Below are 27,953 nucleotides of genomic sequence, written 5' to 3'. Positions count from 1 at the left end.
TGATAGAGAGTCTCCTATGTTGTCACTTTCATATACTAGTGGGAATTTTTTCATTATAGAACTTGGCTTGTATATTCCAATGATGGGATTCCTGAAAATGCCCTAGGTCTTTGTGAGCAAGCAAGTTGGATGCACACCCACTTAGTTTCTTTCATTGAGCTTTCATACATTTATAGCTCTAGTGCATCCATTGCATGGCAATCCCTACTCCTCGCATTGACATCAATTGATGGGAATCTCCATAGCCCGTTGATTAGCCACGTCAATGTGAGACTTTCTCCCTTTTGTCTTCTCCACACAACCTCCATCATCATATTCTATTCCACCCATAGTGTTATATCCATGGCTTACGCTCATGTATTGCGTGAGGGTTGAAAAAGCTGAAGCGCATTAAAAAGTATGAACCAATTGCTTGGCTGAAAACTGGGATTGTGCGTGATGGGAGTATTTTGTGTGACGAAAATCAAGCATAGCCTAACTATATGATTTTGTAGGGATAAGATTTCTTTGGCTATGTTATTTTGATAAGACATGATTACTTTGTTAGTATGCTTGAAGTATTACTGTTTTTATGTTAATATGAACCTTTATCTTGAATCATTTGGATCTGAACATTCATGCCACAATAAAGAAATTACATTGAGAAATATGCTAGGTAGTATTCCACATCAAAAATTCTGTTTTTATCATTTACCTACTCGAGGACGAGCAGGAATTAAGGTTGTGGATGCTTGATACGTCTCCTACGTATCTATAATTTTTGATTGTTCCATGCTATTATATTACCTGTTTTGGATGTTTAATGGGCTTTACTAAGCACTTTTATATTATTTTGGGACTAACCTATTAACCGGAGGCCCAGCCCAAATTGTTGTTTTCTTGCCTATTTCAGTGTTCCGCAGAAAAGGAATATCAAACGGAGTCCAAACGGAAAGAAACCTTTGGGAGAGTTATTTTTGGAACAAACGCAATCCATGGGACTTGGAGTGGACGTCAAGAAGCAAACAAGGAAGCCACGAGGCAGGGAGGCGCGCCCCCACCCTCGTGGGCCCCTCGTGGCTCCCCTGACTGACTTCCATTGCCTATATATATCCACATTCCCTGAAAACATCCAGGAGCACCATGAAACCCTATTTCCACCACCGCAACCTTCTGTAGCCGTGAGATCCCATCTTGGGGCCTTTTTCGGTGCTCCGCCGGAGGGGGAATCAATCACAAAGGGCTTCTACATCAACACCATAGCCTCTCCGATGAAGTGTGAGTAGTTTACCATAGACCTTCGGGTCCATAGTTATTAGCTAGATGGCTTCTTCTCTCTCTCTGAATCTCAATACAAAGTTCTCCTCGATCTTCTTGGAGATCTATTCGATGTAACTCTTTTTGCAGTGTGTTTGTCGAGATCCGATGAATTGTGGGTTTGTGATCAAGTTTATCTATGAGAAATATTTGAATCTCCTCTAAATTCTATTATGTATGATTGGTTATCTTTGCAAGTCTCTTCAAATTATCAGTTTGGTTTGGCCTACTAGGTTGATCTTTCTTGCAATGGGAGAAGTGCTTAGCTTTGGGTTCAATCTTGCGGTGTCCTTTCCAAGTTGACAGCAGGGGCAGGAAGGCACGTATTGTATTGTTGCCATCAAGGATAAAAATATGGGGTTTATATCATATTGCTTGAGTTTATCCCTCTACATCATGTCATCTTTCCTAATGCGTTACTCTGTTCTTATGAACTTAATACTCTAGATGCATGCTGGATAGCGGTCGATGTGTGGAGTACTAGTAGTAGATGCAGAATCGTTTCGATCTACTTGTCGCGGACGTGATGCCTATATACATGATCATGCGTAGATATTCTCATAACTATGCACTTTTCTATCAATTGCTTGACAGTAATTTGTTCACCCACCGTAATACTTATGCTATCCTGAGAGAAGCCACTAGTGAAACCTATGGCCCCCGGGTCTATTTTCTATCATATAAGTTTCTGATTTATTTTATTTTGCAATCTTTACTTTCCAATCTATATCATAAAAATACCAAAAATATTTATCTCATTATTATCTCTATTAGATCTCACTTTTGCAAGTGGTTGTGAAGGGATTGACAACCCCTTTATCGCGTTGGTTGCAAGGTTCTTATTTGTTTGTGTAGGTACAAGGATTTGCGTGTAGCCTCCTACTGGATTGATACCTTGGTTCTCAAAACTGAGGGAAATACTTATGGGACTTTGCTGCATCACCCTTTCCTCTTCAAGGGAAAACCAACGCAGTGCTCAAGAGGTAGCACATAACACACATGATTTTCACATGCCAATTTAGTATGCGCTATTGGGAAATCCTCGAGATCCGCTGGTAAAATCATCACATCTCACATTTGGATATGATCGAGCAGGCAAAATCAAACTGGAGGTGTCCCCTGTTCATGTCAATATTCTTACTGGCTGCATGGAGTATCTGTAAGGAGAGAAATAATAAATACTTCAGAGGGATACAGCCTTCAGTCCGTTCGTTGTTGAACAAATTAAAGAAGACATGTCTCTGCTACAATATAGAGTCAAGGAGAAGCACAAAGACTTCATCTTCTCCTTCATCTCTTCGTTGCCAATTTTGAATTTTCATTCTAGCAATCTTAGCTTTCTCTTTCACACTAGTGATAGTCCTTTAAACTTTCTCTGCATTCCCGGCCCCCCAACCCACAGAGTGGGATGGGTTGTAAATAACTCTATGTAATTGTAACTTGTTGAGGGTAATATATACAACAGTGGGAGCCTCTCCCACTGTTCCAAGGTTTCAAAAAAAAGAACCAAGGTATCAATCCAGTAGGAGGCACAAGCAAGTCTCCAATATATGCACCTGCACAAACTAACAAACACTTGCACACAATGCGAAAAGGGGTTGACAATCCCTTCACGGTCACGAACAAGAGTGAGATCTAATAGAGATAGGTATAAAAGATAAATAAAATAGCAGATTAAAGTAAATATAAATAAATTACAGCAAGGTTTTTTGGTTTATAGATCTAAAAATATATGATGGAAAATAGACCCGGGGGGCATAGGTTTCACTAGAGGCTTCTTTCTTGAATAAAGCATATGGTGGGTGAACAAATTAATGTTGAGCAATTGATAGAAAAGCGCATAGTTATGACGATATCTAAGGCAATGATCATGAATATAGGCATCACATCCGTGACAAGTAGACCGACTCCTGCATGCATCTACTACTATTACTCCACACATCAACCGCTATCCAACATGCATCTAGAGTATTAAGTTCATAAGAACAGAGTAACGCCTTAAGCAAGATGACATGATGTAGAGGGATAAACTCGAGCAATATGATATAAACCCCATCTTTTTATCCTTAATGCCAACAATACAATACGTGCCTCGCTACCCCTACTTTGTCACTAGGTGAGGACACCGCAAGATTGAACCCATTACAAAGCACCTCTCCCATGGCAAGATAGATCAATCTAGTTGGCCAAACCAAATCAGTAGATCAGAGAGAAGTACAAAGCTATTTACATCATTCATAAAAGAGTTCAAAGGAGACTCAAATAATATTCATAGATAATCTGATCATGAACCCACAATTCATCGGATCTCAAGGAATACACCGCAAAAGAAGATTACATCGGATAGAACTCCAAGAACATCAAGGAGAAGATGGTATTGAAGATAAAAGAGAGATAAGAAGCCATCTAGCTACTAGCTATGGACGCGTAGGTCTGTGGTAAACTACTCACACATCATCGGTAGGGCAGCAAGGTTGATGTAGAAGCCCTCCATGAGCGAATCCCCCTCCGGCAAATCGCCGGAAAAGGCACCAAGATGGGATCTCACGAAAACAGAAGCTTTCGGGAACGGAAAACTATTTCTGTGGATGCTTCTAATGTTCGGGGAATATTTGAGAATATATAGAGCTGGAACTAGGGTTAGGGGACCCTCAAGGGGCCCACAAGCCAGGGGCGCGCCCCCTCGGGTGCTCCCTAGAGGCTTGTGGCCTCCTCAGGACTCCACTGGCCCTCTCCCCAAGTCTCCTGGGTGTGTCTTCTGGTCCAAGAAAAAGCATCGTAAAGTTTTATTCCGTTTGGACTCCGTTTGATATTCCCTTCTGCAATTTCAAAAAAATTCCTATGCTCACGCAAGATCTATCTAGGAGATGCATCGCAACGAGGGGGAGAGAGTGTGTCTACGTACCCTCGTAGACCATAAGCGGAAGTGTTTGACAACGCGGTTGATGTAGTCAAACTTCTTCTAGCTCCGGCACCTCCGAGTTCTGCACACGTTCAACTTGGTGACGTCCCTCACCTTCTTGATCCAGCAAGGTGTCGTGGTAGTAGATGAGTTTCGTCAGCACGACGACATGGTGACGGTGATGCTGAAGTGATCTGCGCAGGGCTTCGCCTAAGCACCACGAGAATATAACCGGGGAGTGTAAACTATGGAGGGGGGCGCCGCACATGGCTATAGGTGGGAGCCCCCCTTCCCACATATATATAGGTGGGCGGGGAGGAGAGGCAGCCAGGGGGCGCCCCAAGTAGGATCCGAATCCTACTTGGGGTTTCCCCAAGTGGCACCCCCCTTTCCTTTTTCCATTGGAGAAGAAAGGAAGGGGGGAAGAGAAGGAAGGGGCGCCGAACCGCCTCTTCTCCTTCTCCTATTCAGCCACCTGCCATAGGGGGGCGCACCACCCCTTGTGGGCTGGTGTGCTCGCCTCTCATGGCCCATATGGCCCATATATTTCCCCCGGGGGTTTCGGTAACCCTCCCGGTACTCTGATAAATACCCGATACATTCCGGAACACTTCTGGTGTCCGAATACTATCATACTATACATCAACCTTTACCTCTCGACCATTTGGAGACTCCATATCATGTATGTGATCTCATCCGGGACTCTGAACAACATTCGGTCACAAAATCACATAACTCATATAATACAATATCTTCATGAAACGTTAAGCATGCGGACCCTACGAGTTCGAGAACTATGTAGACATGACCGAGAAACCTCTCCGGTTAATAACAAATAGTGGAACCTGGATGCTCATATTGGCTCCCACATATTCTACGAAGATCTTTATCGGTCGAACCGTTATGACAACATACGTTATTCCCTTTGTCACCAGTATGTTACTTGCCCAAGATTCGATCATCGATATCTTCATACCTAGTTCAATCTCGTTACTGGCAAGTCTCTTTACTTGTTCCGTAATACATCATCTTGAAACTAACTCATTAGTCACTTTGCTTGCAAGGTTTCTTGTGATGTGTATTACTGAGAGGGCCCAGAGATACCTCTCCGATAATCGGAGTGAGAAATCCTAATCTTGATCTATGCCAACCCAACAAACACCTTCGGAGATACATAAGGCATTTGATAATCACCCAGTTATGTTGTGACGTTTGATAGCACATAAGGCATTCCTCTGGTATTCAGGAGTTGCATAATCTCATAGTCGAAGGAATATGTATTTGACATGAAGAAAGCAATAGCAATAAAACTGAACGATCATAATGCTAAGCTAATGAATGGGTCTTGTCCATCACATCATTCTCCTAATGATGTAATCATGTTTATCAAATGACAACACATGTCAATGGTTAGGAAACTTAACCATCTTTGATCAACGAGCTAGTCTAGTAGAGGCTTACTAGGGACATGGTATTTTGTCTATGCATCCACACATGTATCAAGTTTCCGGTTAATACAATTCTAGCATGAATAATAAACATTTATCATGAAATAAGGAAATATAAAATGACAACTTTATTATTGCCTCTAGGGCATATTTCCTTCAGTCTCCCACTTTCACTAGAGATAATAATCTAGATTACATTGTAATGATTCTAACACCCATGGAATCTTGGTGTTGATCATGTTTTGCTCATGGAAGAGGCTTAGTCAATAAGTCTGCTATATTCAGAGCCGTGTGTATTTTGCAAATCTCTTTGTCTCCCTCCTTGACTTGATCAGGGATGGAGTTGAAGCATCTCTTGATGTGTTTGGTTCTTTTGTGAAATCTGGATTCCTTCTCTAAGGCAATTGCTCCAGTATTGTCACAAAAGATTTTCATTGGACCCAATGCACTAGGTATTACACCTAGATCGGATATGAACTCCTTCATCCAGACTCCTTAATTTTCTGCTTCTGAAGCAGCTGTGTACTCTGCTTCACACATAGATCCCGCCATGACGCTTTGCTTGGAACTGCACCAACTGGCAGCTCCACCATTCAAAATAAATACATATCCGGTTTGTGACTTAGAGTCATCCGGATCAGTGTCAAAACTAGCATCGACATAACCATTTACGACAAGCTCTTTGTCACCTCCATAAACGAGAAACATATCCTTGGTCCTTTTTAGGTACTTCAGGATATTCTTGACCGTTGTCTAGTGATCCACTCCTGGATTACTTTGGCACCTCCCTGCCAGACTTATGGCAAGGCACACATCAGGTCTGATACACAGCATAGCATACATGATAGAACCTATGGCTGAGGCATAGGGAATGACTTTCATTTTCTCCCTATCTTCTGCAGTGGTCGGGCATTGAGTTTGACTCAATTTCACACCTTGCAATACAGGCAAGAACCCTTTCTTTGACTGACCCATTTTGAACTTCTTCAGAACTTTGTCAAGGTATGTGCTTTGTGAAAGTCCTATTAAGCATCGTGATCTATCTCTATAGATCTTGATGCCCAATATATAAGTAGCTTCACCGAGGTGTTCCATTGAAAAACTTTATTCAAGTATCCTTTTATGCTATCTAGAAATTCCACATCATTTCCAATCAACAATATGTCATCCACATATAGTATTAGAAATGCTATAGAGCTCCCACTCACTTTCATATAAATACAAGCTTCTCTGAAAGTCTGTATAAAACCATATGCTTTGATCACCTCATCAAAGCGTATATTCCAACTCCAAGATGCTTGCACCAGTCCATAAATGGATCGCTGGAGCTTGCACACTTTGTTAGCACCTTTAGGATCGACAAAACCTTCTAGTTGCATCATATACAACTCTTCTTTAAAAAATCCATTAAGGAATGCAGTTTTGACATCCATTTGCTAGATTTCATAATAATAAAATGTGGCAATTGCTAACATGATTCAGACAGACTTAAGCATCGCTACGGGTGAGAAAGTCTCATCATAGTCAACTCCTTGAACTTGTTGAAAACCTTTCGCAACAAGTCGAGATTTATAGACAGTAACATTACCATCAGCATCAGTCTTCTTCTTGAAGATATATTTATGTTCTATGGCTCGCCGATCATTGGGCAAATCCACCAAAGTCCACACTTTGTTCTCATACATGGATCCAATCTCAGATTTCATGGCCTCAAGCCATTTATCGGAATCTGGGCTCATCATAGCTTCTTCATAATTCATATGTTCACCATGGTCTAGTAACATGACTTCTAGAACAGGATTATCGTACAACTCTGGTGTCGATCGTGTTCTGGTTGACCTACGAGGTTTGGTAGTAACTTGATCTGAAGTTTCACGATCATCATCATTAGCTTCCTCTCTAGTTGGTGTAGGCATCAATGGAACAGATTTCTCTAATGAGCTACTTTCCAAATTGAGTGAAGGTACAATTACCTCATCAACTTCTACTTTCCTCCCACTCACTTCTTTCGAGAGAAACTCCTTCTCTAGAAAGGTTCCATTCTTGGCAAAAAAATCTTGCCTTTGAAACTATGGTAGAAGGTGTACCCAATTGTTTCCTTAGGGTATCCTATGAAGACGCACTTCTATGATTTGGGTTCGAGCTTATCAGGCTGAAGCCTTTTGACATAAGTGTCGCAACCCCAAACTTTAAGAAACGACAACTTAGATTTATTGCCAAAGCATAGTTCATATGGTGTCATCTCAACGGATTTAGACGGTGCCCTATTTAATGTGAATGCAACTGTCTCTAATGCATAACCCCAAAACTATAGTGTTAAATCGGTAAGAGACACCATAGATCGCACCATATCTAATAAAGTATGGTTACGATGTTCGAACACACCATTACGCTGTGGTGTTCCAGGTGGCGTGAGTTGTGAAACTATTCCACATTGTTTTAAATGAAGGTCAAACTCATAACTCAAATATTCGCCTCCACGATCAGGTCATAGAAATTTTATTCTCTTGTTACGATGAATCTTCACTTCTCTCTGAAATTCTTCGAACTTTTCAAATGTTTCAGACTTGTGTTTCGTTAAGTTGATATACCCATATCTGCTCAAATCATCTGTGAAGGTTAGAAAATAACAATACCCACCGCGTGCTGATACGTCTCCGTCGTATATACTTTTCCTAACGATTTTCCTCTTATTCTGGACTCTAATTTGCATTATTTGAATGAAACTAACCTGGACTGACGCTGTTTTCAGCAGAACTACCATGGTGTTGTTTTTGTGCAGAAATAGAAGTTCTTGGAATGGAACAAAACTTTGCGAGGATTTTTTATATAATAAAAGAGAATTTCTAGGGCCAAGAACCACCGAAGGGGGGAACCTGGGTGGGCACAAACCACCAGGGTGTGCCACCCCCTCCAAGCGCGCCCAAGTGGGTTGTCCCCACCTGGTGGCCTCGAGACCCTAAAATCGATGCTATAAAATCCTATTTTTTCCAGAAATAATCAGGGATAAAGAATTATCGAGTTTCATGATATGGAGCCACCGTCGTCTCGTGTTCTTCATCGGGAGGCTAGATCTGGAGTCCGTTTGGGGCTCCGGACAGGGGGATCTTCGATCTTCGTCATCACCAACCCTTCTCCATCGCCAATTCCATGATGCCCCCCACCAGGACTGAGTAATTCCTTCGTAGGCTTGATGTAATCGAGTTAGTCTTGTTAGGGTTTGATCCCTAGTATCCATTATGTTCTGAGATTGACGTTGCTATGACTTTGCCATGCTTAATGCTTGTCACTTTGGGCCCGGTTGCCATGATTTTAGATCTGAACCGTTTATGTTATCACCATTATACCTATGTTCTAGATTCGATCTTGCAAGTTATAGTCACCTACTACGTGTTATGATCCTGCAACCCTGGATTGACAATAGTCGGGACCACTCCCGGTGATGACCATAGTTTGAGGAGTTCATGTATTCACCGTGTGCTAATGCTTTGTTCTGATTCTCTATTAAAAGGAGGCCTTAATATCCCTTAGTTTCCAATAGGACACATTGCCACGGGAGGGTAGGACAAAATATGTCATGCTAGTTCTTTCCATAAGCACGCATGACTATTTACAGAATACATGCCTACATTATATTTATGAACTGGAGCTAGTGTCGTATTGCCCTAGGTTATGACTGTCTCTTGATGAATATCATCCCACGAATTGTCGATCCAATGCGTACAATTTTCCTACATATTGTTCTTGCTAAGTTACTGTTGCTACTCTCACTATTGCACTTGCTACAAAATCACAGCTATCATTGTTACCGTTACTATTGGTGTTGCTACTACCATCAAAACTATCACACTACTTTGCTATTGATCACTTTGCTGCAGATAATTAACTTCCAGGTGTGATTGAATTGACAACTCAGCTGCTAATACTTGCAAATATTCTTTGGCTCCCCTTGTGTCGAATCTATAAATTTGGGTTGAATACTCTACCCTCGAGAACTGTTGCGATCCCCTATACTTGTGGGTTATCAAGACCTTTTTCTGGCGCCGTTGCCGGGGAGCAAAGCTATGTTTTTTGAGTCAGTTGGGCTTATTATCAAATTATCATTATGAAGAATCTGAAGGATGCTAAGACAAAGATTTTTCCCTCTAAGATGAGGGGAGGTAAGGAACTGCCATCCAGCTCCGCTTTAGATTCACCTTCTGTTATAAATAGACTTGCAACACCACCACTTGCTATTAATTCTTATATGTCGCAAGTTATTGATGATGCCACTTCTGCTATGAATGCTACTCATGATGATGCTAGTACCTTTCCTGATGATAACTCACTAGGTGAATTTCTTGATGAACAAATTGGTAGAGTAAGACAGCATGATATTGTTGAAACTGATGATGAGCTTGAAACTGGAAATCTTGAAACACCTATTAGAACTAGCCCTCCTAGATATGAATTGCCAAAGGTACCGGAAGGTTATGTTATAGGTGAGGAGGCAACTAGAGATATTCTTGCTTGAAAGGATAGAGATGATCAAGAAAAATTATTATGCAAGTATAAAGAAAGATCTTTGAATGCCAGAATGAAATGTGATCCTAAGTTTGCTACTTCACCTATCTTGATTGATGATAAGGATTATGAATTCTCTGTCGACCCAGAGTTAACCACTTTGGTTGAATCTGATCCTTTCCATGCTTATGAAACTAAAACTGTTGTGGCACATCTTACTAAGTTGAATGACATAGCCACCCTTTTTGCCCATGATGAGAATATTCGCTATTACTATATCCTCAAATTATTCTAGTTCTCATTAAAGGATGATGCTAAAGCTTTGTACAATATTCTTGCTCCTGGTTGTGTGCGTAGTCCCCAGGATATGATTTATTACTTCTCTGAAAAATAGTTCCCTGCCCATAAGAAACAAGCTGCCTTGCAGGAAATATTTAACTTTGTGCAAATTGAAAAAGAGAGTCTCCCACAAGCTTGGGGGAGGCTTCTCCAATTGCTTAATGCTTTGCCCGATCATCCTCTTAAGAAAAATGAAATACTTGATATCTTCTATAATGGACTAACTGATGCTTCTAGGGATTTCCTAGATAGTTTTGCTGGTTGTGTTTTCAGGGAACGAACTATTGAGCAAGCTGAAGAATTATTGAATACCATACTGAAAAATTATGATGATTGGACTCCTCCTGAACCACCACCTAAACCCACTCCGAAGAAGAGGGGTATTTTATATCTCAGTCCTGAAGATATGAAAGAGGCAAAGAAATCTATGAAGGAAAAAGGTATTAAAGGAGAGGATGTTAAAAATTTACCACCTATTGAAGAAATACATGGGCTTGATACATCACCACCACCTAAGGTGGTAGAGGTAAATTCTTTAATGAAATTCAATGATAGTGATGATCCTCATAACAAACATCCTAGCCAATGCCTTTATGAGTTTGATAATTACATTAGAAAGCAAGATCACTTCAATGCAAATGTTATGAAACAATTGAAATACAACTCTGATATGATTGCTCGCTTTAGTGAATTGTTATTTAGAATCTCAAATGATGTTAGAGGGGTAGGAAAGCATGCCTCTATTGTCCAAACTCAATTATAACAAGTTGCTAAATCTCAAAGAGAGTTGCTTGATGAAATGAACAATAATATAAGTGACTTTGCTGTTAGGGTAGCAACTAGAGGAGGTAAAATGACTCAGGAACCACTTTATCCTGAGGGACACCCAAAGAGAATTGAACAAGATTCTCAAATGATTAACACTGATGCACCTAGTCCTTCTAAAAAGAAAAAGAGAAGAAAAATAATAAGACTTTGCCTGCCTCTAGTGAACCTGAAGTAGAAAAACTTCCTGATAATGATAATGAAGTTTCTATCCTTGATGCTGAAACTCAATCTGGTAGTGAACACTCACCTTCTGATAATGAAAAAGATAATGATGAGATTCATGAAGATACTCACCCAAATGATAAAGAACTAGATAATGATGTTGAGATAGAACCAGCTATTGATCTTGATAACCCACAACCCAAGAATAAAATATATGATAAATGAGACTTTGTTGCTAGAAAACACGGTAAGGAAAGAGACCCATGGGTTCAAAAACCTATGCCATTTCCACCTAAGTCAACTAAAAAGAAAGATGATGAAGAATTTGAATACTTTGCTAAAATGATGAGGCCAGTCTTTTTGCGCACTCGCTTGACTGATATCTTAAAAATGCATCCCTATGCAAAGTACATGAAAGACATCATCACCAATAAGAAACAAATACCGGAATCTGAAATCTCCCCCATGCTCGCTAATTATACTTTTAAAGGTGGAGTACCTAAAAAACTTGGAGATCTGTGAATACCAACTGCTTTATGTGATTTGGGAGCTGGTGTTAGTGTTATGCCTTTCTCTTTATATAAAAGACTATTTGCATAAACTCGCACCTACTGAAATATCTTTCCAAATGCCTGACAAATCAACTGCCATACCTATCGGTATTTGTGAGGATGTGCCCGTTGTTGTTGCTAATATTACTATTCTGACTAACTTTTTTATACTTGAGATGCCCGAGGACGACAACATGTCGATTGTCCTTGGTAGACCCGTCTTGAATACTGCAGGGGCTTTTATTGATTGCAATAAAATCAAGGTCACTTTTCATATCAATGGTAATGAGCATACAATGCACTTTCCGAAGAAACAATTCCAAGTGAATGGTATTAATGTTATTGAAAAATCTCCGACAATCACTATTGGAAGTTTTCAACTACCTCTACTTGCTGTTAAAAAGGAATATGAAATGCTTATTGTTGGTGACATTCATATCCTTGTTGAGGTAACTTAGTGATTCACGAAAGTTCTTCGGTTTCATGCTAATCGAAAGTGGTTGTTAATAAGACTTGATCAACCTTATTAATGGATCATTTTTGAGAGGTATGGAGTTGATGAATTTAGTGATCACTACTTTCTGTCCCTACCATTTGTTTTCTGTTTTTATTAGTTAAATAAAATGAAATCCCATGCCTTGTCTGTTTTCTGAGTTTTCCATGCAATAAAAAATGACCCAGAAATAAAAGTTCCGAGAATGCTCCAAAAATTTTATACGTTTTGTTCTGAATATTTAAGAATTTTTGGTGCAAATAATATCAGAGGGAGGTGCACCAGGTGGGCATAACCGACCTGGCGCGCCAGGACCCCCAGGCGCACCCTAGTGGGTTGTGGTCCCCACGTGGCCCCCCTCACTTATCTCTTCATCCCACATCATCACCTACCTCGTGAAAAAAAAATCACCATTGCTCTCTCTTTCGTGTTCTTGCTTTCAATCCCGCGGATTTCGATCTCTTTGCTCAAAGCTCTGTTTCCAAAACTGTTTTGGGGGTTTTTTGCTTGGTATGTGACTCTTCCATGTGCCCAATTAGTTTTTGCTTTAGTGGTTTAAATTTTAAATAATTATCTACTCTTGGTGCTGTTGTAGATGAGCTTGCATGTTGAATTCTTAGAATTCTAAGTAGTTTGAATGCTTGTTATGGCCTCTATACATCCCTGCGAGTAGTTGCTAACAATCTTGTGAAGTTTTGTTAACAAATTTTGTGAACCAAATTTTTTTCCAGAAAATTGTACGCGAATATTATGAACTTCTTTGGAAGGAGTTCTTCGAGGAGGAGATCCTCGAAGGCATCTTCTAGTAGCAGCTCCGCTCGTCGGTCTTATGTTGAACCGAGTGAAAGTTTCATACGAGATGTCACCACCAAAACATGTTTATGGCCATGCAACGATTATATGGTGAATGTGGTCATTAAGGAGGAATTTGAGCAATATGTTCACAATGTCGTCTCGGTCCCTACATTTCAGATAAGTGCAACCAACACCTCACTCTCACTGAATCATTTGTCAAAGGATTTAAATTCCATCCCCATGAAGGGCGTCATTTAAATTGTATGAAAATCTATTTACCATATCCTTAGGGAGATTCGCTCACCACTGCAAAATCCCATTCTGGGGTTCGCTCGATGAGCCGCCAAGGTATGAGTTTGAGATATTCTTGACTAGTCTTTATTATGGTGAGACTAGGGGAGTGACGCAAGGTAGAATAAAGAGCATTCATTTTCCCGCAATCCAGTACTTCGCATTATTTAATGGAATATGTATTGTAGGCAAACAAGATTGTTGTACACTTTGTGCTCCAGACTTGAGCCTCATACGCACCGTTCTCACTGGTGACAAAAGTTATAATCTTGGAGCGATTGATGCACGTAGGTTGCAACACAACGCTGGTACTGGATATTTTTATGGTGGATTTTATGTCACATGCTTAGCAAGGGAGCTGGGTGTTTCACCTTTGCCCTATGATCCTATTTTACCCACGCAGTACCTAGACTTTGATGCTATGAAACGTCGTAAGATCCTTAGAGGTGAACCCCATAATTTCACTTATAAATTGTTGTTTAATAAGGACTCTGTGGTGGACACATATTTTCCTGCACTTGCTCTCTTTAATGTTCACAACAAGGGAAGATATTTTATTCTTGAGAACGAGGCTCGAGCCTATAATGTAGCGGTTGTGGCTGCATGACGGGTTGACGCATCCGCACCGAGATCCTCCGTGAGCTACCACTCCGAACATTACGCAGTCTACTGACTGATTATCAAGTTAGGCCAAAAGCCTAAGCTTGGGGAAGTACGTATTTCCACCGACATTACATTCATGTTCACACATTTCATTCCAGTTGTCGGTGTTCACACTTTTTCATTGTACTATCCATGTTAAATTTATTTTTTCTCACTTTCTTCTTGTGTGTTTAAAAAACTTTGAGAAAATACAAAAATATTTCATGCTTCTTTTTGATTTTTCCTCCTAGTTTGAATTATTGTAGCACTAAAAACAAAACCCAAAAAGATTTCCTTGTTCTTCTTTTACTTGTTGGGAGCTTTCCTGTGTAAATAGTTTTTCTCATTTTTGCTCTTCCCTTTTTATTTGCTTGTTTACGAAAAACCAAAAACTCCAAAAATATTTCAATGTGTTTCTCTGAATTTCTTTTCTTTTTATTGAGTCATACCAAGGAGAAGACCACGATGAAAATGTTGAGTGGCTCTGATATGCATTATTGTTGATCTGACAAGAGTCCATATTACCTTCTCTTCTCCTTTTGAATAAAATGTTGGCAGATTCAAGCTTAGTCCACGGCACTCTTGCACTATTATTATTTTCAAATCATTCGGTCGTGCAAGTTAAAGGCAATAATGACGATATTCGATGAACTGGCCGTGGCAGAGAGAAACGGGTATGAACTCAACTTGTTCTATTTTTGTAAATATGTTTAACCTAGTATCCATGATTCAACCTATTATGATCGAACATGTTTGCAATGACAATTTGAGATTATAGTTTCTCATGCCATGTGTAAGTAGCTAGGAGTGGTTAATGATTTATCTTGGATGTTAACATTGTGTTAAAATGATTGTGATGTAGTATGATGATATGGTATCTGATACGTCTCCAATGTATCTATAATTTTTTATTGTTCCATGCTATTATATTATCTGTTTTGGATGTTTAATAGGCATTTATATGCTGTTTTATATTATTTTTGGTACTAACCTATTAACCGAGAGCCCAGTGACAGTTTCTGTTTTTTTGCCTATTTTAGAGTTTCGCAGAAAAGGAATACCAAATGGAGTCCAAACGGAATGAAACTTTAGCGATGATCTTTCTTGGACCAGAAGGAAACCAGAATACTTGGAGATGAAGTCGGAGACGCAATGAGGCGGCCACGAGGCAGGAGGGCGTGCCCCAAGGGAGCCACTAAACCACTTTTACACCACCGCAACCTTCTGTACCCGTGAGATCCCATCTAGGGGCCTTTTCCGGTGTCCTGCCAGAGGGGTATTCAATCACGGAGGGCTTCTTCATCAACGCCATTGCCTCTCCGATGATGCATGAGTAGTTTACCATAGACCTTTGGGTCCATAGCTAGTATCTAGATGGCTTCTTCTCTCTCTTTGATTCTCAATACCATGTTCTCCTCGATGTTCTTGGAGATCTATTCGATGTAATATTCCTTTACGGTGTGTATATGCATGATTTGATATCTTTGCAAGTCTCTTCGAATTATCGATTTAGTTTGGCCTACTAGATTGATCTTTCTTGAAATAGGAGAAGTGCTTAGCTTTGGGTTAAATCTTGCGGTGTCCTTTCCTAGTGACAGTAGGGCAACAAGGCACGTATTATATTGTTGCCATCGAGGATAAAAAGATGGGGTTTTCATCATATTGCTTGAGTTACTTCCTCTACATCATGTCATCTTACTTAATGCGTTACTCCGTTCTTTATGAACTTAATACTCTAGATGCATGACGGATAGCGGCCAATGTGTGGAGTAATAGTAGTAGATGCAGAATCGTTTCAGTCTACTTGACACGGACGTGATGCCTATGTTCATGATCATTGCTTAGATATCGTCATAACTTTGCGCTTTTCTATCAATTGCTCGGCAGCAATTTGTTCACCCACCATAATATTTGCTATCTTGAGAGAAGCAACTAGTGAAACCTATGTCCCCCGGGTCTCTTTTCATCATATAAGTTCTAGTTTACATCTTACTAATTTCTGATCTACTATTTTGCAATCTTTTACTTTCTGATCTATAAACCAAAAAAAACAAAAATATTTACTTTACCGTTTATCTATCTCTATCAGATCTCACCTTTTGCAAGTAACCGTGAAGGGATTGACAACCCCTTTATCGCGTTGGGTGCAAGTTGTTGATTGTTTGTGTAGGTATTCGGTGACTTGTGCGTTGTCTCCTACTGGATTGATACCTTGGTTCTCAAACTGAGGGGAATACTTACGCTACTTTGCTGCATCACCCTTTCCTCTTCAAGCGAAAACCCAACGCAAGCTCAAGAGGTAGAAAGAAGGATTTCTGGCGCCGTTGCCGGGGAGATCTACGTCAAGTCAAGCCATACCAAGTACCCATCATAAACTCTTCTCTCTTGCATTACATTATTCGCCACCCGCCTCCTGTTTTCCTCTCCCCCACTTCTAAAACGATTTTCGAAAAGATTTGCCTTTTCTTCGCCCTCCTTCCGTTCGACCTTGTGTTACCATGTGCTTTATTTTTGCTTGCATCTTCGCTTGCTAGAAGTTTATGGATCCTCATCCACTTGCTAATCTTTTTAAGATACCCAATTATGATGAACCAATTTCTAGTTATTTGAGTGCACTAGATTATCTTTATGAGGCTTTGATTGAAATTCGTGAATCTGAAAATTGTGATGAAGAAATTTATGAAGAGATTCACGATAGCTCCTTGAATAAAAAGCATGATTGGAATGATTTTACTATAAATTCTATCAATGTCAATTATGCTAAAAATATGCAAAACCCTAAGCTTGGGGATGCTAGTTTTGCTATGTCTACTACTTGTTGCAATGATCATGATTGGGATGATTCTTCTTATATTGAAAATTTACTTAAGCCCCATGATGAATATGAGATTAATAATAGTGTTTGCAATATTATTGAAAGTGGGTTTGGAAGAGTGTCGACTTTAGATCCCACATATTTGGAGAATGTTCAATCTTATGAAATTTTTGATAAAAGTGGGTTTGGAGAGGTCATGACTTTAGTTAATGTCAATCCCACTATTTTGGAAGAGTGTCAACTTCGCATGCATGTGGATCGTGTTGAGAATATGTTATGTGATAGCTATATTGTTGAATTTGCTTATGATCTTACATGTAATTATTATGAGAGATTAAAATATGGTTGTAAAAATTTTCATGTTACTAAATTACCCCCCTTCATGTTGAGATTGCAATCGTCTCTTTCATCTTCCTTGCATATGCTAGTTTTTGCTTGCCTTGATAAAACAATTCTTATAAAATTCCTATGCATAGGAATTATGTTAGACTTAGATGTGTTTATCACGTGTTTTATGATGCTCTCTTTGCGCTTCAATTCTTGTCTTTCTTGTGAACATCATTGAAATTATCAATGCCTAGCTAAGGGCGTTAAACAATAGCGCTTGTTGGGAGGCAACCCAATTTTATTTTTGTTCCTTGCTTTTTGTTCCTGTTCAGTAATAAATAATTCATATAGCCTCTGGTTAGATGTAGTTTTATGTTTTAGTTAGTGTTTGTGCCAAGTTGAACCTTTAGGATAGCTTACGGTGATAGTTGCGTTGATCCTGTTGAAAAACAGAAACTTTTGCGCCAAGTAAATTAGTTTTGATAATTCACAGAAACATGATTTTGATCTGATTCTTTTTGATCTGGATTGGTACACAAATTTCTCAGGATTTCCTAGTATTTCGGAATTTTTGGAGTTACAGAAGTATTCAGGAGTTACAGATTTCTAAAGAATGTTCTGTTTTTGACAGATTCTGTTTTTCGCGTGTTGTTTGCTTATTTTGATGAATCTATGGGTAGTATCGGTGAGTATGAACCATGGAAAAGTTGGAATACATTAGATATTACACCAATATAAATAACAAATGATTTTGCAACAGTACCTTAAAGTGGTGATTTATTTTCTTATACTAACGGAGCTCATGAGATTTTCTGTTGAGTTTTTTGTTGTGAAGTTTTCAAGTTTTGGGTAAGGATTTGATGGACTATGGAATAAGGAGTGGCAAGAGCCTAAGCTTGGGGATGCCCAAGGCACCCCAAGGTAAAATTCAAGGACAACCAAAATCCTAAGATTGGGGATGCCCCGAAAGGCATCCCCTCTTTCGTCTTCGTCTATCGGTAACTTTACTTGAGGCTATATTTTTGTTCACCACATGATATGTGTTTTGCCTGGAGCATCTTGTATGATTTGATTCTTTGATTTTTAGTTTACCACAATCATACTTGCTGTACACACCTTTTGGGAGAGACACACATGAATTGTGATTTATTAGAAAGCTCTATGTGCTTCACTTATATCTTTTGAGCTGGGCAATATTGCTCTAGTGCTTCACTTATATCTTTTTAGAGCATGGCAGTGGCTTTATTTTATAGAACTTGCTAAAATCTCATGCTTCACTTATATTATTTTGAGAGTCTTTTAGAACATCATGGTAATTAGCTTGTGTTATAAAACTAGTCCTAATATGATGGGCATCCAAGATGGGTATGATAAAAACTTTCATATAAAGTGCATTGAATACTATGAGAAGTTTGATTCTTTATGATTGTTTTGAGATATGAAGATGGTGATATTAGAGTCATGCTAGTGGAGTAGTTGTGAATTTGAGATATACTTGTGTTAAAGTTTGTGATTCCCGTAGCATGCACATATGGTGAACCGTTATGTGATGAAGTTCGAGCATGATTTATTTATTGATTGGCTTCTTTATGAGTGGCGGTCGGGGACGAGCGATGGCCTTTTCCTAGCAATCTATCCCCCTAGGAGCATGTGCGTAGTACTTCATTTTGATAACTAATAGAGATTTGCAATAAGTATGTGAGTTCTTTTTGACTAATATTGAGTCCATGGATTATACGCACTCTCACCCTTCCACCATTGCTAGCCTCTCTAGTGCCACACAACTTTCGCCGGTACCATACACCCACCATATACCTTCCTCAAAACATCCACTATACCTACCTATTATGGCATTTCCATAGTCATTCCGAGATATATTGCCATGCAACTTTCCACCATTCCGTTTATTATGACACGCTCCATCATTGTCATATTGCTTTGCATGATCATGTAGTTGACATCGTATTTGTGGCAAAGCCACTGTTCATAATTCGTTCATACATGTCACTCTTGAATCATTGCACATCCCGATACACCGCCGGAGGCATTCACATAGAGTCATATTTTGTTCTAAGCATTGAGTTGTAATTCTTGAGTTGTAAGTAAATAAAAGTGTGATGATCTTCATTATTAGAGCATTGTCCCATGTGAGGAAAGGATGATGGGGACTATGATTCCCCCACAAGTCTGGATGAGGCTCCGTACGAAAAAAAGAAAAGAAAATAAGAGACCATAAAAAAGAAAAGAGAAGGCCCAAATAAAAAAATTAGAGAAAAAGAGAGACGGGGCAATGTTACTATCCTTTTTCCATACTTTTGCTTCAAAGTAGCACCATGATCTTCATGATAGAGAGTCTCCTATTTTGTCACTTTCATATACTAGTGGGAATTTTCATTATAGAACTTGGCTTGTATATTCCAATGATGGGCTTCCTCAAAATGCCCTAGGTCTCTGTGAGCAAGCGAGTTGGATGCACACCCACTTAGTTTCTTTTTGAGCTTTCATACACTTATAGCTCTAGTGCATCCGTTGCATGGCAATCCCTACTCACCCACATTGATATCTATTGATGGGCATCTCCATAGCCCGTTGATACACCTACTTGATGTGAGACTATCTTCTCTTTTTTGTCTTCTCCCCAACCACCATATTATATTACACCCATAGTTCTATGTCCATGGCTCACGCTCATGTATTGCGTGAAAGTTGAAAAAGTTTACGAACATCAAAAGTATGAAACAATTGCTTGGCTTCTCATCAGGTTTGTGCATGATTTAAATATTTTGTCTGATGAAGATAGAGCATAGCCAGACTATATGATTTTTTAGGGATAGCTTTCTTTGGCCATGTTATTTTGAGAAGACATGATTGTGTTGTTAGTATGCTTAAAGTATTATTATTTTTATGTCAATATTAAACTTTTGTTTTGAATCTTTCGAATCTGAAAATTCATGCCATAATAAAGAAAATTACATCGATAAATATGTTAGGTAGCATTCCACACCAAAAATTCTGTTTTTATCATTTACCTACTCGAGGACGAGCAGGAATTAAGCTTGGGGATGCTTGATACGTATCCAACGTATCTATAATTTTTTATTGTTCCATGCTATTATATTATCTTTTTTGGATGTTTAATAGGCATTTTTATGCTATTTTACATTATTTTTGGGACTAAACTATTAATCAAGAGCCCAGTGCCAGTTTCTGTTTTTTTGCCTATTTTAGAGTTTTGCAGAAAAGGAATACCAAACGGAGTCCAAACGGAGTGAAACTTTTGCAATGATCTTTCTTGGACTAGAAGGAAACCAGAAGACTTCGAGATGAAGTCGGAGACGCAATGAGGCGGCCACGAGGCACCAAGGCGCGCCCCAGTGGTAGGGCACGCCCCCTACATCGTGGGCCCCTCGTGGGTCTCCTGACCTAGCTCCTTCGCCTATATATACTCTTATACCCTGAAAACATCCAGGGAGCCATGAAACCACTTTTCCACTGCCGCAACCTTATGTACCCGTGAGATCCCATCTAGGGGCCTTTCCAGCGTCCTGCTGGAGGGGGATTCAATCACAGAGGGCTTCTTCATCAACACAATTGCCTCTCCGATGATGCATGAGTAGTTTACCACAGACCTTCGGGTCCATAGCTAGTAGCTAGATGGCTTCTTCTCTCTCTCTCTCTCTTTGATTTTCAATACCATGTTCTCCTCGATGTTCTTGGAGATCTATTCGATGTAATATTCTTTTGCGGTGTGTTTGCCGAGATCCGATGAATTGTGGACTTATGATCAGATTATCTATGAATATTATTTGGTTCTTCTCTAAATTCTTATATGCATGATTTCATATCTTTGCAAGTCTCTTAGAATTATCGGTTTAGTTTGGCCTACTAGATTGATCTTTCTTGCAATAGGAGAAGTCCTTAGCTTTGGGTTCAATCTTGCGGTGTCCTTTCCCAATGACAGTAGGCGCAGCAAGGCACGTATTTTATTGTTGCCATCGAGGATAAAAAGATGGGGTTTTCATCATACTGCTTGAGTTAATTCCTCTACATCATGTCATCTTACTTAATGCGTTACTGCGTTCTTTATGAACTTAATACTCTAGATGCATGCTAGATAGCAACCAATGTGTGGAGTAATAGTAGTAGATGCAGAATTGTCTCGGTCTACTTCACACGGACGTGATGCCTATGTTCATGATCATTGCTTTAGATATTGTCATAACTTTGCGCGCTTCTATCAATTGCTCAGCAGTAATTTCTTCACCCATCGTAATATTTTCTATCTTGAGAGATGCCACTAGTGAAACCTATGGCCCCCGGGTCTCTTTCCCATCATATAAGTTCTCGTTTACATCTTACTAGTTTCCGATCTACTATTTTGCAATATTTTAATTTCCGATCTATAAACCAATAATACCAAAAATATTTATTTTACCGTTTATCTATCTCTATCAGATCTCACCTTTTGCAAGTAACCGTGAGGGGATTGACAACCCCTTTATCACATTGGGTGAAAGTTGTTGATTGTTTGTGCAGGTACTCGGTGACTTGTGCGTTATCTCCTACTGGATTGATACCTTGGTTCTCAAACTGAGGGAAATACTTACGCTACTTTGCTGCATCACCCTTTCCTATTCAAGGGAAAACCCAATGCAAGCTCAAGAGGTAGCAGTATCCTCCTCTGAATGTTCGAGTGGCTTGACTTGGCACATGTTCATGCATGTAGTTGAATCAAAACCAAAATAGCATCTATGATATTTATGTTCATGGTGTTCATATCCTACTCATCCTGAATGTTACTTATGCATAATGCATGTTCATGGCCGTTGGTGCTCTCTAGCTGGCCACTTCTCAACCTATTTGCTAGCCTTCGCTTGTACTAAGTGGGAATTCTGCTTGTGCATCAAAACCCTAAAACCCAAGTTATTCTAGATGAGTCCACCATACCTACCTATATGCGGTATTATCGTGTCGTCCTGAGTAAATTTTCATGTGCCAGCTCTAAAAACTTTAAATAAATATCCTTTTTGTGTGCCTGGATTGTTCATAGAGCGATGGGAGGTAGTTGGTATCTTCCATGCTAAGCGGGTTATTCTCAGGATGAGTGTTTATTCACTCACCATTGCATGAGAAAGGGGCTGTAATAGGGATTCCCAGTCCCAATTGCAAAAAGAACTTATAAATAATCAAACAAAAACTCCTATGAGCAATAACCTTTACTTTATTGCTTTGGAACCGCTACTAATGTGTTTAGCATGGAAGATATTGATAACTGATGGTCGCGAAGTAAACAAGAAGGGTGCATGTCTCAAAATCTCATTAACCTCTGTTTTAAAAACTTGAGCTCTGGCACCTCTGCAAATCACTGCTTCCCTCTGCGAAGGGACTATTTATTTACTTTTATGTTGTGTCATCACCTTCTCAAATAAGCGCCATAACCTGAGAGCACTGTTGTCATGCCGATGCATTGTGTGTAGCTAATGTTGGGTGCATCATGACTGGATCTTTTCTACCATGAATTACAATGTTTAGTCGTTGCTTGAACTTTGGAGGTGTTGTGCATTTATGTTTTGTGGTCTCAGAAAGGTATATTGTATCATGGTTGTTTTGATGTCATATTGTATCATCCTTTTCTACCATGAGATACCACTATTGTCATATTGTATCATGGTTGTTTTGACAACGTGTTGCTATTTGTGATGTCTTATTATTGCTCGCTAGTTGATTATGTCATTGATATGAGTTAATATAATTTTTCAGAGTTATTGTAGACATGGTTAGTTATAATCTTTGCTGAAAACCTGGGTGCTATTTAAGATTATTTATGGAAAAAAGAGCAAAAGAGTTCGTAAAAGTTTTTCTTTTTCACTTTCAGTTTATCAACTGAATTGCTTGAGGACAAGCAAAGGTTTAAGCTTGGGAGATTTGATACGTATCCGTCGTATCTACTTTTACTAATGCTTTTCCTCTTGTTTTGGACTCTAATTTGCATGATTTGAGTGAAACTAACCCGGACTGGCGTTGTTTTCAGCAGAACTACCATGGTGTTTGTTTTTGTGCAGAAATAAAAGTTCTCGGAATGGAACGAAACTTTGCGAGGATTTTTTATACAATAAAAGAGAATTTATGGAGCCAAGAACCACCGGAGGGGGGCACCTGGGTGGGAACAACCCACCAGGGTGCGCCACCCCCTCCAGGAGCGCCCAGGTGGGTTGTCCCCACCTGGTGGCCCCACAGGCACTGAAACCGACGCTATAAAATCCTATTTTCCAAAAAAACAGGGAGAAAGAATTATCGCGTTTCACGAGAAGGAGCCGCCACTGTCTCCTGTTCTTCATCGGGAGGCCAGATCTGGAGTCTGTTTGGGGCTCCGGAGAGGGGGGTCTTTGATCTTCGTCACCACCAACCCTTCTCCATCGCAAATTTCATGATGCTCCCCACCGGGAGTGAGTAATTCCTTCATAGGCTCGCTGGTCGGTGAGCAGTTGGATGAGATTCAGCATGTAGTCGAGTTAGTTTTGTTAGGGTTTGATCCCTAGTATCCATTATGTTCAGAGATTGACGTTGATATGACTTTGCCATGCTTAATGCTTGTCACTTTGGGCCCGGGTGCCATGATTTTAGATCTGAACTATTTATGTTATCACCATTATATCTATGTTCTAGATCCGATCTTGCAACTTATGCTCACCTACTATGTGTTATTATCCGGCAATCCCGGAGTGACAATAGTCAGGACCACTCCCGGTGATGACTGTAGTTTGAGGAGTTCATGTATTCATTGTGTGCTAATGCTTTGTTTCGGTTCTCTATTAAAAGGAGGCCTTAATATCCCTTAGTTTCCAATAGGACCCCGCTGCCACGGGAGAGTAGGAAAAAAGATGTCATGCAAGTTCTTTCCATAAGCACGTATGACTATTTACGGAATACATGCCTACATTACGAACTGGAGCTAGTGCCGTATCGCCCTAGGTTATGACTGTTTCATGATGAATATCATCCAATGAATCACCAATCCAATGCCTATGATTTTCCTACGTATTGTTCTTGCTAAGTTACTATTGCTACTGTCACTATTGCACTTGCTACAAAATCACCGCTATCACTGTTACCGTTACTATTGTTGTTGCTACTACCATCAAAACTATCATACTACTTTGCTACTGATCACTTTGCTGCATATAATTAATCTCTAGGTGTGGTTGAATTGACAACTCGGTTGTTAATACTTGCAAATATTCTTTGGATCCCCTTGTGCCAAATCTATAAATTTGGGTTGATACTCTACCCTCAAAAATTGTTGCAATCCCCTATACTTGTGGGTTATCACGTGCCTCAACACTCATCGGACCACATACATCAGGATGTATTATTCCAATAAGTCATTGGCTCGCTCAATTGTCCCAGAGAACGGAGTTTTAGTCATCTTTCCCATGAGGCATGGTTCGGAAGTATCAAATGATTCATAATCAAGTGATTCCAAAAGTCAATTTGCATGGAGTTTCTTCATGCCCTTTACACCAATATGACTTAAACAGGAGTGCCACAAATATGTTGCACTATAATTATCAACTTTGCATCTTTTGGCATCAATATTATGAATATGTGTATCACCACAATCGAGATTCAACAGAAATAGACCACTCTTCAAGGGTGCATGACGATAAAAGATATTACTCATATAAATAGAACAACCATTATTCTCTGATTTAAATGAATAACCATCTCGCACTAAACAAGATCGAGATATAATGTTCATGCTTAACGCTGGCACCAAATAACAATTATTCAGGTCTAAAACTAATCTCGAGGGTAGATGTAGAGGTAGCATGCCGACCGCGATCACATCGACCTTGGAACCATTCCCAACGCGCATCATCACCTTGTCCCTAGCCAATCTTCATTTAATCCATAGCTCCTATTTCGAGTTACAGATATGAGCAACCGAACTAGTATCAAATACCCATGCGCTACTATGAGCATTAGTAAGGTACATATCAATAACAAGTATATCAAATATACCTTTGTTCACTTTTTCATCCTTCTTATCCGCCAAATACTTGGGGAAGTTCCGCTTCCAGTGACCAGTCCCTTTTGCAGTAGAAGCACTCAGTTTCAGGCTTGGGTCCAGCTTTGGGCTTCTTCCCTGGAGTGGCAACTTGCTTGCCATTCTTCTTGAAGTTCCCTTTCTTTCCCTTGCCCTTTTTCTTGAAACTAATGGTCTTGTTAACCATCAATACTTGATGCTCCTTCTTGATTTCTACCTCCGCGGCTTTGAGCATTGCGAAGAGCTTGGGAATTGTTTTCTCCACCCCTTGCATATTATAGTTCATCACGAAGCCTTTGTAGCTTGGTGGCAGTGATTGGAGAACTCTGTCAATAACACTATCATCTGGAAGATTAATGATACGTCTCCAACGTATCTACTTTTCCAAACACTTTTGCCCTTGTTTTGGACACTAATTTGCATGATTTGAATGGAACTAACCCGGACTAACGTTGTTTTCAACAGAATTGCCAAGGTGTTATTTTTGTGCAGAAATAAATGTTCTTTGAATGACCTGAAACTTCATGGAGTCACATTTTGGAATTAATAAAAAATACTTGCAAAAGAATCAACAGAAGGGGGCCCACCCCCAGGCCACGAGGGTGGGGCGCGCCCCCTAGGGCGCGCCCCCTGCCTCGTGGGGCCCCTTGGACCTCCACCGACCTTAACTCCAACTCCATATATGCACGTTTGGGGAAAAATCAGAGAGAAGGATTCATCATGTTTTACGATACGGAGCCGCCGCCAAGCCCCGTTCTTCCTCGGGAGAGCTAATGTGGAGTCCGTTCGGGGCTCCATTTGGGGCTCCGGAGAGGGGAATCCGCCGCCATTGTCATCATCAACCATCCTCCATCACCAATTTAATGATGATCACTGCCGTGCGTGAGTAATCCCTTCGTAGGGTTGTTGGACAGTGATGGGTTGGATGAGATTTACCATGTAATCGAGTTAGTTTTGTTACGGTTTGATCCCTAGTATCCATTATGTTCTAAGATTGATGTTGCTATGACTTTGCCATGCTTAATGCTTGTCACTAGGGCCCGAGTGCCATGATTTCAGATCTGAAGCTATTATGTTTTCATGAATATATGTGAGTTCTTGATCCTATCTTGCAAGTTATATTCACCTACTATGTGTTATGATCTGGCAAACCCCGGAGTGACAATAATCGGGACACTTCCCGGTGATGACCATAGTTTGAGGAGTTCATGTGTTCACTAAGTGCTAATGCTTTGGTCTGGTACTCTATTAAAAGGAGGCATTAATATCCCTTAGTTTCCAATAGGACCCTGCTACCACGGGAGGGTAGGACAAAAGATGCCATGCAAGTTCTTTTCCATAAGCACGTATGACTATATTCGGAATACATGCCTACATTACATTGATGAACTGGAGCTAGTTCTGTGTCACCCAATGTTACAACTATTGCATGATGAATTACATCCGACATAATTATCCATCATTGATCCATTGCCTACGAGCTTTTCACTTATTGATCCTTGCTTAGTTACTTCTCCGTTGCCACTGTTACGATTGCTACAAAATTGCTATTGTTACTTTTGCCACCGTTACCGTTACTTCCATACTACTTTGCTACTAAATACTTTGCTGCAGATATTAAGTCTTTCAAGTGTGGTGGAATTGACAACTCAGCTGCTAATCCTTGAGAATATTCTTTGGCTCCCCTTGTGTCGAATCGATAAATTTGGGTTGAATACTCTACCCTCAAAAACGGTTGCGATCCCCTATACTTGTGGGTTATCAAGACCTTTTTCTAGCATCCTTGCTGGGGAGAATAGCTCTATTCTTTGAGTCAGTTGGGATTTATATCTTTTGATCACTATGAGGAATTTGAATGATCAAAGAACCAAGATTTTCCCTCAACTATGAGGGGAGGTAATTAGGGAACTGCCATCTAGCTCTGCACTTGATTCACCTTCTGTTTTAAGTAAACTTGCGACACATACACCTGCTATTGATTCTGATATGTCGCATGTTATTGCACTACAAACAAAGACACATCCGTGACATTTTGGGCCGAACGAAAATTTTCTGTCATACATATGACACTTCTATGAAGATAATTATGACAAAACCCGGTATCATCATAGATGTGGTGGGATCCTACTTCTATGACAAAAAATCATGATAGAAAATGGGATTTTCATCCTGGGCGGGCCGGAGACGCAGTTGCATGACATTCTTTGGGCCGTCCATGATGGAAAAAACCGTGGTAGAAGCGAGGGGGAGGAAAATTTCTAGGAGTTGTCGGTTACGGTGGGAGGTCGGGGGCCGAGCGACGCGCGTTTCTCTCGGGAGGTCGGGGGCCGTGCGAGGCGTTGGCTCTAACTAAACCCGAGCGAGGCGTTGGGATCTAACTAAACCCAAGTGATTGCACCGCAGGCTACACGTTACTGAACCCGAGCGATCGATCGATGGCTGTTAACTGAACCCGATGGAGCGATTCCTTCGCTACTGCTGCTAACTGAAGCCGATCGATTGGATGAACAGTGA

Source organism: Triticum dicoccoides, chromosome 2B (assembly GCF_002162155.2).
Source record: "Triticum dicoccoides isolate Atlit2015 ecotype Zavitan chromosome 2B, WEW_v2.0, whole genome shotgun sequence".
In the NCBI taxonomy this organism is placed as follows: Eukaryota; Viridiplantae; Streptophyta; class Magnoliopsida; order Poales; family Poaceae; genus Triticum; species Triticum dicoccoides.
Note: the sequence above shows the minus strand (reverse complement) of the source record.